Genomic DNA, 11,600 nt, shown 5'->3' with positions numbered 1-11,600 from the left:
AAAACAACATCTCACAACAGAATGGCACTTAACTGTATCACAGAAACCACATAGCACATGTTTGTATCACAGGAAACAAGTAAATGAAACCTCCTCATTCAATTCCTTTGGAATCAGAGTGTCGAGGAAGTGTATCCAATAAGCTTCTCTGTGGAGGAGGATTCTGTCCCTGTTACCACCTCTCTGTGGCATTCTCATCGCCTCAATGCCCATATAATGTAGTTCACTCAAACTGTGGTCATAACTGTTGAAGTGCCTGGCTACTGAAGTTACGAATAGAACACCTACAGAATGCATATTACATGGACATTTTAACAGGTAAACCACATATTTAGTGTTACATGTAATTCTCCCCTTGACCTTAATGTCGACACCTGTCCTTGGATGGTTAAAATGATTCGCCTTGATCATAGAATAACAGTGTACAGTTATGACAATGGAAATTACCACTTGGGATCTGAGACAAAAAATGATGAGTAGGCCTCTTAGGCAAATCTGACTTCACTAAATAGTCCTTCAAGTTCGAAAACCGTTTATAAGTATCTAGGCAGAGCTTGAAATGAGCTAGCAATGTTAGGAACACTTTTTAAGATATGCCAATGTCGACTCACTTCTTGTTTAACAAACTTGGATATTGGAATGTGGGTGGATACAAATGTAGGACCCTGAGAAGACGTGTCTCTTGACCTAGATTCAATTATCTGCACTACCTAACTCAACAATGTCACTTTCAATAATTTGCACTTGATATTTATTATTCTTATTGTGGTATTTTTTTGATATACTTTCATATTTTAATTCTATGCTGAGCCTCTGAAACGAAATTTCGTTCTGTGTTCACAAGTCTAGATTCGAGTAAATCAGACTGTTTTGAACTTGGCGCACTCTGTTCAGATGGTTCTCCAACAAGTTTTTCCCATAGCCTCTCATCTTAAATTTTTTACAAAGATCTTCAGCATGCTGCTCAAAAGATTCACCAGAATTGCAAATGTGTCTAAATCTTAGTAGCTGACAATATGGAAGACTTCTCTTTAAAGCCAGTGGATGATAACTACTAAACTGATGGAAAGTATTTCTGTCAGTCTCCTTTTTATACACTTCAGTCTGAAGACAATTCCCTGTCTCTAAACTTAGAATAGGGATTGTTGTTATAAATAAGGTCCAACTCAAATTTCCCCATAAACTGGTGATCCCATAGCAGAGCCTGGAAGTTGAAGATAGTATTGATCTTGAAACATAAAATAGTTTTTTGTCAACACTTCATTAGTTAAATATAACAAAAACTCAGTTGAGGGATGTGATTCCACTCTTTGAGTAATGTATATACCAAGTTTTTGAGAGTCACTCTGTGAGAGTCCACATACTGGGAGTGTGGCTCTGTATGCCAGACGCAATCAGCTATCCTGGAGGACGTAGCAAGTCTGTATGAATTTTGGAAAGAGTGTATTTAACAGGTCTAACTGGATTGTCCTGAACCATGTATTTATATTCATCATCACTAATTTGACCCTCTCGTAAGGCCCGTTTTAAGACCGTCTTGATTTCATCCCCAAACTTCAAAGTAGGGTCTGAGTGTAGAGGAGTGTACACATCTCTGTCAGTTAATTGTCTTTCAATTTCTTGAATGTATACGGTTTTGTCCTGGACTACAATGGCCCGAGCTTTATCTGCATGGCATATGACAATGTCCTCATTCTTCATCGACTCAGCTAGAGCTTTTCTCTCAGACTCCAAGAGATTAGAAGGAAAAGTTTTTTCTTTAGACTGGGCGAAGAAGTCCGTAACGTCTCTTTCCACCTGTCTGCAAAAAGTTTCCACTGATGGGTTATTTACCTGTGGTATAAATGTACTTTTAGGTTTGAAAACCTTTTTACCAGTCGGGACAGGTTGTGACTGGCTGATGCTTTGATAAGAGACATTATTTTTTACAGTGTCCTTAATTCCACTCTAGTGGTAAATGGATCGGGCCTCCTAGAGGGAACAAATGAGAGGCCCCGTGATAATAAACTACACTGATCATTACTTAGCTCATGGCTGGAAATGTTGATCACATTGGGTTCTCTCGGGGGGTCCCGTGTTCGAGACTTTTTCTTACCCCTCCGCGTTTTCCTCCGCGTTTTCTTGGAGGTGACGGCGGTGAGGTGGACTTTTTTTCTTGATCATACAAAATGCTATTTAGAAGACTCAATGTCAGTGCTGAGGCCCTCTGATGACTCACTGATGGAGGCTGTATGTTGCAGTAGACCTTGGTCACCTTGGTTTCTTTGTCATTTCCTGGTGTAGAATGTCCGTGTCTTGGCCAACTTATCGTTCTCATTTTCAATAACCAACAGCATCAAGTCCAGAGAGCATTTGTTCATTTCATGTTGAAACACATCCAGTTGCCTACAATATAGCACTTAGAATTTCCATGACCTGGATGACTGAGAACCTTCAGTGACATGTCTGACTATGGGTGTTTACTCTTAAGTTTAACCAACCAGATGATGCCAAGAGCTCCACAAACCAATCATATTATTGCTGCCAAACTGTAAATCTGTTCTCTTCTTTTCATCAGTCAGCTGTCATTTCAGACTCCATTCCAGCGCCGTCTTTCTGATGTGAAAACTCAGCTCTGTGCCACTAGGATGGCATGATATGATTGGTTGAAATTGGTTGGTTTAAGCTTACATATGCCTTTTGTTTCACAGGACGACGACATGACTGGATTTTGATACAGAAACACAAAGAAATAGATTTTTTGTCATTTCTTGGCAACAGCTTGACTTATACTGATTGAAATGTAATCATTTTATTACACCTGTCATTAAGCTTTGTTTTTCAAACATACACTTTCCTCTTGACTTTTCTTTATTTTTCTGATTTTAAAAGATTCATTCTGGACTTAATTAACATTTAAATTAATTTTAAAATCTATCAAGTCTGTGAACTTTTGAGCCTTTAATTTAAAAAAATATGGTTTATTTGGTTCCAACAGTGTGTTTTGACCATTAAAAAAAAAGTTAAATATATTGATATATATATCATCAATATCATTACTGTCCTGAAATACAGTTACAGACTGGTCACATGGCATGAATGTTAGCATTCATGTTAACTTTAGTTCCAATGGACATCTAACCCAGGGTTAGTAGAAGTGCAGTGTGAATCGTATAGCCCTGGGCTTGAGTTAACCCTGACTTAACAATGTGTGTGTGAAAGGATAGCCCAGGGCTAAGAATATGAGGTGTGAACAGCCCTTTAGTTTAGCATGTTAGCGTGCTAATAATTGCTTAGTAGCACTGAACACAAAGTACAGCTGAGGCTGAAGGGAACATCATTAGTTTGGTCATAAAATACGGACAAATTAAACCTTCTTAAACTTAAGCATTTCATAGAATAGTGAAATCTTGTTTTGGTTTTGTCAACCAACAGTCAAGACCTGAATTAATAATTGATTTAATTTATGAAAATATTATTTCAAGGAAAAGCATAGAATCCTCACATTTGAGAAGCTGTAACCGTGAAATATAGAAATTTGTGCTTTTTGTTTCAGATAGAATGAATCACTTTTGAAATTAAGCCATCCCTAATGTGTTTGTGTCGCTCTGTTTGACCGCCCCACCCCGTTTGTATTCTGACATCTTTTAATTTAATAAACTGGACTGAATGATACATCAGAGCCCAGGACTCAGTGTGAGAGAGAAAAATGTGTTTAATATTAATAAGAGGAAGTTTAAATCTTAAGTTCTAATAATTAGCATACACAAGTGTGACTATTGGACCAAGATGGACTGAGAATGGTCTTTACAGTGCAGTAGGAGACATCTTGTGTCCAGCAGTTAATCTTGTGAAATGAAAAATATTTGCATATTTATATATTCTAGATTTTTTAATAAGGGAGAAGGAATAGGTGCCATTTTAAGGGATTTAATGTGGTTTCTGCAAAAATCATGTCAGACACATTCAAATTAGAGAGTTTTTTTAATGCATTAATACATGTGTGGAGGGGATCGTAAAGAAAATGAGACGTCAGCACTTGACAAAAATATATCCTCACACCTCATGCTATTAATGGAATCACAGGTAGCGGTCATGTCTTAGATTCTACAATAGGTCCAATTGAACACTATTTGGCAATACATATCACCTAATATTTGTATGTCTGTATTTTTAAATGAAAACTTTTCAGATCTTCTCTTAGTTTCGCAGACAGGCATGGTGGTGACAGACACTGAAAAGGAGAGTGTGGAATCAATGTAATTTCTGTGTCACCAAGATGGTCCAACTTAAATTGTCAAGCTTAACGTGGACAAACCTGCTGTGTGTGTGTTTACTTTTGAAAGCTTCTGAAAACGATGTTTGCAGTGACAGGAAATTACTTTTGGGAACATTTTAGCAGCCACAGAAAAAGGAAATAAATTGGGCATGGTATTGGATACTTTTGAGGGAAAAGGTAAATGGGACTGCATTTTCATAGCGCATTTCTACCTTAATGGTAAAAACACTTTTCAACATTGCATCTCTTTCACCTTTTCATGCTGTCATGCCAAGCGCTGGCCCGCCCATCAGGAGCTAGTGTGTTGCTTAAGGACACTTCGACACATGGACAAGAGAAGCCAGAGATCTAACCGCCGACCCCTCATGGACAACTCTAGAGCCACTGTGTAGATGTTTCAGACAAAAATGTAAAATGCTGAATTGAATAAGAGAAATTATCCAGCTCTCTGCTGATGTACGGTGACATAAATAATAGGCCGATGTTCAGCTTTCAGACTGAAAGTAAATAATGTCAAACCTCTCCTATTTATGACTCCTGATGCTGGTACTGACTGCACTCCCTGAGAAATGTGATGAAATATGTAAGATACTCTTGTCAAAATGTCTTCAAGCCCTCGATGAGATAAATTTCCCGGGTAGCAGGGGGCTGTCCTTTCTCATGTCATGCATAATTCTATGTGGACAGGTGCCGCAGTAAGTTTGCTGCAGCCACCATTGCTTGTCAAGACACTCAAGAGGCTATTTGTTATTCCTGGTCTGTGAGAGGGACTGACATTTCCCATTGGCAGTTGAAGCACATCTAGCCGTGCCCTCTGCCCCCGTCATCTCCTGTGGTTTGCTCAGCTGAAATGGGACAAAGCTCGCGGGGGCTTATGGAAATTCACTGGGGAGCTCTAGCAAAGCCACATCCAGGGGTTTTTCTGACAGATGTGCCATGGTATTGTGGGCCTGCGATCGCCTCTGGAGACTGGTGGATCACCTTATTACATACATTTACACTGGAAATAGAAGCATGAAGGTAATAATATTTGAAGCCAGCAGGCGAGTTGAAACTTTTGTATGCTCCCATTCCATGCGTTGATACAAGACAAACTGAAATACGGAAGTCTTCTCGTCCTTGAGTCTTTATTTAACAAAAAGAAACGTGCACCAGAGTATGGAACCAGAGATTATGACAAATACAGTCTTTTTTATACACTTACTTTTGCCGTCTTAATTGGTTTACACCAATGGGCCTTTCCTCCCGCTTTTAGACACCTGTCAATTTTCCTCATATGAGTCACAACTGACCAATAACATTAGTTTCCCTATCTCCAAAACCAATCTTAACTTCGTCCCTGCTGGTGTTCTCAGGGAATTTTGGCACACTACTCATCCCTTATTTGACAAAAACAAAGTAACATGTCGACACTTATCTTCGGAACGAGCACAAGGAACATCTGGCCGCGTCACTCTGACCTGTTCCTAGAAAACAGCGTGACTGGTGCCAGGCCTTACTCAATATCCTGTTTTGCACAAAATCCAAGCCTATCTCGGACATTTAATAAGAATGTGTGTGTGTAGTTTTATATAATAAGAATATACATGTAATACAATGTGACCTGTAATAAATAATGAGTTTTTAATATAGAACGAGAAATTAATCCCTACAATATCCATCCTGCTGAGCTAACATTTAACAAGGATAAGTTCATTAAGGCAAAGTTCACCCAAAAATGAAAATTCAGTCATTTTCTACTCAACCCCATGCCGATGGAAAGTTGGGTGAAGTTTTGTGGTTTAGATTAATCTGTTTGAGATAGTAAACTGAAGATCTTTGGGTTGTGGAAAACACAACACATCTGAGGATGTCATTGTGTGTCGCTATTTTTTGACATGTTATAGACCAAACAACTAATCGACTAATAAAAGAAAATAATCGACGGATTAATCAACACTCAAAATAATCATTATCTGCAGCCCTAGATGCAATTAGTTGTTTGGTTTTAAAAAAAAAAACAACTTTTAACAACAGTCCAAACCTCAATTATTAATGAATCAAAATAAATAAATAAGTACAAGAAGCAAATCAGTAAATCCTATCAATGTAAACCATAATGTTATCAAAATAGTTGCATGTCAGTCTGCATACTAATCAACTGATGATCCCTTTCAGCTCTACTTGAATGTATACATTGTTGGTAAAGAAGCATGATTCTGATTCATGAAGCATGATTAAAAAACATATTTTATAAGCTGGGAAAAAGAAATGACTGGAAGTATTTCCTTATTTATATGTCTGGAGGATTTAGGCACTACAAGAAAGGCTTTTTTAATATTTCCTTCCTTGTTTGACACATTGTCTCATATTTGGAGTACCTGGATGTGTTCTTGTTGTTTCTTCAGGTCTTCACTTGTTTTGAAAAAAAATATTAGCAACCAAAGCTGTGAAATGAATGTTGTTTATTGAAAAGTAAAATACCCCTCTGAAATATGGTGGAGTAGACGTCGAAAGAAGCATGAAAGGAATTTTTTTTTCTGAATGTTTTCTGAAGAAGACAGCTTAAAAGGAAAACGGTTAAGAAGGAAAGAGATTGTAGATTTAAAAAAAAAACAAAGAGGGCTTGTTAAGTTAGACAAGGCATGAGTTCAAAACCTCAAGCTCTGCACAGAGAGGGTGAGAAACGGTTTAATGAGCCCAGCAGCTTGTTTTGCCCTTAGGCCAATAGCAGGTAAACCGGGCCATGTCTACAGTCTATCACATTTTGATTGACTGATTTAAGCCTGTATGGTATTACAAAAAAAACTGACAGCAGGAACAAGCAGTATAGTCGCATGGCAAATTATGAAAGAGAAAACGATTCTAAAGATCTCATTTACATAAGAGATGTCCTGCTGTGAGGGATGCAGGGCAGTCTGTCTGCCACGCATTTTCTCACCAAAACAAAAATCTTCTCATTAAATAAGTGAGTCACTAAAGATCTTTTGGCAACAATCTAATGATGTAACACGTTGGCCAGAATATGAGCAGCCCAAAGTAATAAAACAAGCATCTTTTTATGGAGTATAGGGGATCATTTCTCTGCTTGTGTTAGTTTTGCATCAGCTAATATAATCCACTCATTATATTTTCATTTCAAGCTGGAGATCCATGTCTTTATTTGAATCGTGTGCTAAGAAGAGCAGACACGCAGGTTTGTCCATTCAGGATGTTCAGTTTCATTTCATATTCTCCAATTTTATACATACATACACCTCTCTCTGTCTCTCCTGCAAACACATTGCTGTTATAGACACCATCTTCTCTCTCACAGGTATTGGAAGCTACTCAACCCAATTGCCAGAATAAATGTTGTCACAATAAGTTTATGCAAAACCACAGATAAGTTAAAGGAGACATACGCTCAATTTCTGGGTCATAATTTTATTTTAGGTTACTACGGTTTTAATTCTCAAAAAACACATCAGCTTTCTCATATTGTAGCACTGTATTCACCCTGAAACACTCTGTTTTAGTGTCTGTCTCTTTAAGGCCCACCCTCCCGAATACCCCGTCTCCTCTGATTGGTCAACTAACACACGCCTGACCCAGCACTGCTAACAACAACAGAGCAGCTTGGCTAAATCAATTCTTATGTGCCAAACTAGCCGCTAGACATAAGTTACGCAAATATGTGACATGGTGATTGTGGTGTGATGTCACAGAGTCACAGAATTAAAGGAAGGGTTGCTGACGAGGTGTTTTAGGAGCAGTGTTTTGGCTTAAAATACCTGTTTTGGTCACTACAAACACGGCACCTTACCTGTAACTCCACCACCACTTCACATCAGTGGTCTGCAGAAACATTAACTGCTAACATTTTCTCCTGGTGACAGGGCTGAGGCTCCTACACTGACCCTGACTACCTCTTGGCTAGTAAGGTTAGCTCCAGTGTTAGCCTCCTAGTTATCAAAAAAGTTGGTCATTACATTATTATTGTTTGAGTCTAAAGCCCTTGCCAGCTCCCTCTTTTTCCTCTCCTTTCTTCTCTGGCATCATGATTTATGTGCAGGTAATGTAATAAATTCACTCTGACATTAGCCCATGCTGCACTTTTGACATTTTGAGGTTGTGTACAAAAAGAAATAATAATAACATATACCATTTTCAAAACATTTTCATTACTAATCAGGCTACATTTTACTAAAGCAAGAATAGTAAAATGTTTATTTTTGATGTTTTAATAATTATTTTGTTTCAAAGTAAAATGAGGTTATCATCATAGCATTATATTAGGATGAACATGATTATTTCCCTGCCTAATGGGCAGCCATGAATATTCTGAACCTTTACCTCCATATCTGCATGCAGTGTATCAGTTCAAGTGTTTGACCAATCTCTCAGCTGCTGCCTTGTAAAAAGGTTGATTTTGGATGGAAGTCATCCAGCCGCACCTCAGTAGGTGGGCTCATACTTTTCCTCTTTGACTACTTTCAGTATAACAATCCATATCACGTCAAGAGCTCCGACTCCAGGTCAGCTCACACAGCGCTGCTAAAAGTTTCCAGAGCTGTTGCAGCAGCACTCCACTCCATCAATCTGTGTGACAGTGAGAGAAAATTTGATGACAAAACACACTGTCTGTGTTTTTTCATTAAAATGTTGTACTGCTAAAAAGTTTGAACGATTATATTGAATTATGCATGCTGTTCATTATTCATGCCCACTCATAAATGCATTATTCAATGTGCAAAAAGTCTGGTGAACATTCAAACAATTATAGCTTTAGTGGAACATTTTATGACATTTTATATAACGGTTCATGGATAGTTCGCCACCAGTTCTAGTGGCCCTGGGTAAGCAGTCATCAGCAATCATCTGGAAAGTGACATGGTTTTCTCTTCCCTCAGCTGAACTCGTCCAAACACGGTTCAACAATGAGCTTTGGTAACAAGCCAACATCTCTTCTCTCCGTTATTTACAGTCTGGTGGGCCGGGAAGTTGCGTCAGTAGCAGGGTGACAGGAAGACATCCCCCTTGGGGGCTTTAATCAATACAATGAACAGCTCTCGGTCATCTGAGAGACCCTCAGGGCAAACTCAAGGTCAGACGATTTGTCTACCGCCCAGTAAATCTGACAACAGTTGAGTGTCATGGTGATGTGAGCCAAGATGAACTTTGCCATTCAAAACCGTGTGGGTGCAGGCTTGAACAAAGTTAGTGACGTGTTTACAGATGGAAGCAGGTGGTCTCTGCTGAAGCTGATCAGGGTTTCATGAAGAAGGCTCAGGGAAGCGACACTAACAATCCAAACCAGGATTCAGCTGCTTCTTAAGTCACAGCTAATGTGATCCGACTAATACAAGCTGATTTAAAAGCTGCTCGTTCGTGGCTTTGAAACACAAAACATCAGGCACAGATAGCATAGATTCCCAGTGAAGTAAACGAACAGAACCGCAGCGGTACAAGTGAAACTCCTGCATTCAAACTGTTACTTGAGTAAAAAGTTTTAAAACTGAAAGTAAAAAGTTTTAAAACTAAAAAGTACTCAGAAATATGTCCCTTGTGACCACATGCGGATTAATGCACAGGCTTCCCTAGGCTGCAGCCTAGGGGCCCCACGTGTGGAGGGGTCCCTGAAGTGGTCAGATTATTTTTTAGAAATTTAAATACACTTTAATGGAAAAATTCATGGACCTCTATTGGTCCGTGGGTATTAAACAAACAAAACAGCACTGATTGGGCAGACATGGGTCACCTCATCCAATCAAGCTCATCAATTCGATTTGACCTACCTGTGTGCTAACTGGAGTGTGTGTGGATCATGTTTGCCAAATATTCTCCTGCACTGTTACACAAACGGGGGGGGGGGGGGGGGGGGGGGCACATAAAAAATAGCCTAGGGGCCCATGACTACCTTAATCCTCCTCTGCCTGTGACCATTGTGCCATTATATAACATTAGATTATTGCTATGATTGTGCTGTTGTAGTTAATGAAGTTGAGCAAATATTTTAATATTTTTTCTACTGCAACTAATGATTGTTTGATGTGATGATTATATTTTAATCTGCTGATTATTTTCTTGATTTATCAACTGATTGATCCGTAAAACCTCCAAAAATGGTGAAAAACAACAACCCAGATCCCAGTGTGTCATCGTAATAGTGATTGTTTGGTCCGACCAACAGTGAATACCTCAAAATTATAAAAAGAAAATACATCTAAATAACTTAAACAATTAAAAGGTAAAGCTGCAAATCTTCATATTTGTGAAGCTGCAACTACGAAAAAAGAACAGCCATTACCAAAGAATAACACAATAGCTGCCAATTAATTTTCTGTTAATTGATAAATTGATTAATCCATTTATCATTTTAGCTGTACTTACCTTGTATATACAAGTTCAAGTTGTTTCATTTATAACAAGTTCTTCATATGTTTATGCAAAGATGTTCATTTGTAGAGCTGACAGATAAAAATAGGGAGGAAAGAAGGAAGTGGAAATAGAAGTATAAATTGGCATAAAAAGAAGAGAATCAAGTGAAGTACAATGCCATACAATTCCATTTCAGAACTGCGGTGCTAACGCCTACAGAAAAGCACAAAGTCAACATACAGTATATTGCACAGAATGAAGTAATGAAAAAAAACTGCACTTAAACATTTATTATGTAACATTTCTGTATTTAATTATCTTCAAGCGACTAAACCTTTTATATGCATGCAGAAACGTACTTTCTGCTTAAATGCATTCATATGATCTCATTTATAAAGTAAGATATCGTTGAAATGGCAGATTTACCTATTCACAATGCAGAAATGACAGTAAAAATGGTCGGGAATGTAGATTTATGCACAAATGTGCTTTTCTCAAGACTTGAAGGCCTGCTGTGAATTTGGCCACAATGGTTTGTCTTTAAAAAAGCAGCTCCTTCGAAAAAGTTTGAAAAACGCCTGCTGAGATTTGGTGCACAATAAGTGCAGCAAACTGACTTGTGTTCACAGTTCAGCAGCAAGGAAAAACTTTCAGATGGGAACTTCGAGGAAACTGTTTCAGATTGACTGTAACGCTGACCATCAGTTTCCATGGTAACTTGGCTCATACGTACTTTAATGCCCTTAATGAAACAGAATTGAATGGAAACAACTGTGATTTACTGAAGTAAACCTGGCTTAAAGGGCAACTCCACCACCTTTACACATTAAAGCGTGTTTACAGGCTCCAGAGGAAGCTTTATGTAATGTAATCTGTAAAACCTGGCACCTACATTACCCACGATGCAATTTAGTTACCCTTTAAGAGATAGGCCTGCTCTCTGTGTTTGCTGTCAATGTTTCTTAGAAGTGAGGAGCTCATCACTTACTGGAAAAACATCTTC

The sequence above is a fragment of the Pagrus major genome, chromosome 5 (genome assembly GCF_040436345.1).
Source record: "Pagrus major chromosome 5, Pma_NU_1.0".
NCBI classification, from domain to species: Eukaryota; Metazoa; Chordata; class Actinopteri; order Spariformes; family Sparidae; genus Pagrus; species Pagrus major.
Note: the sequence above shows the minus strand (reverse complement) of the source record.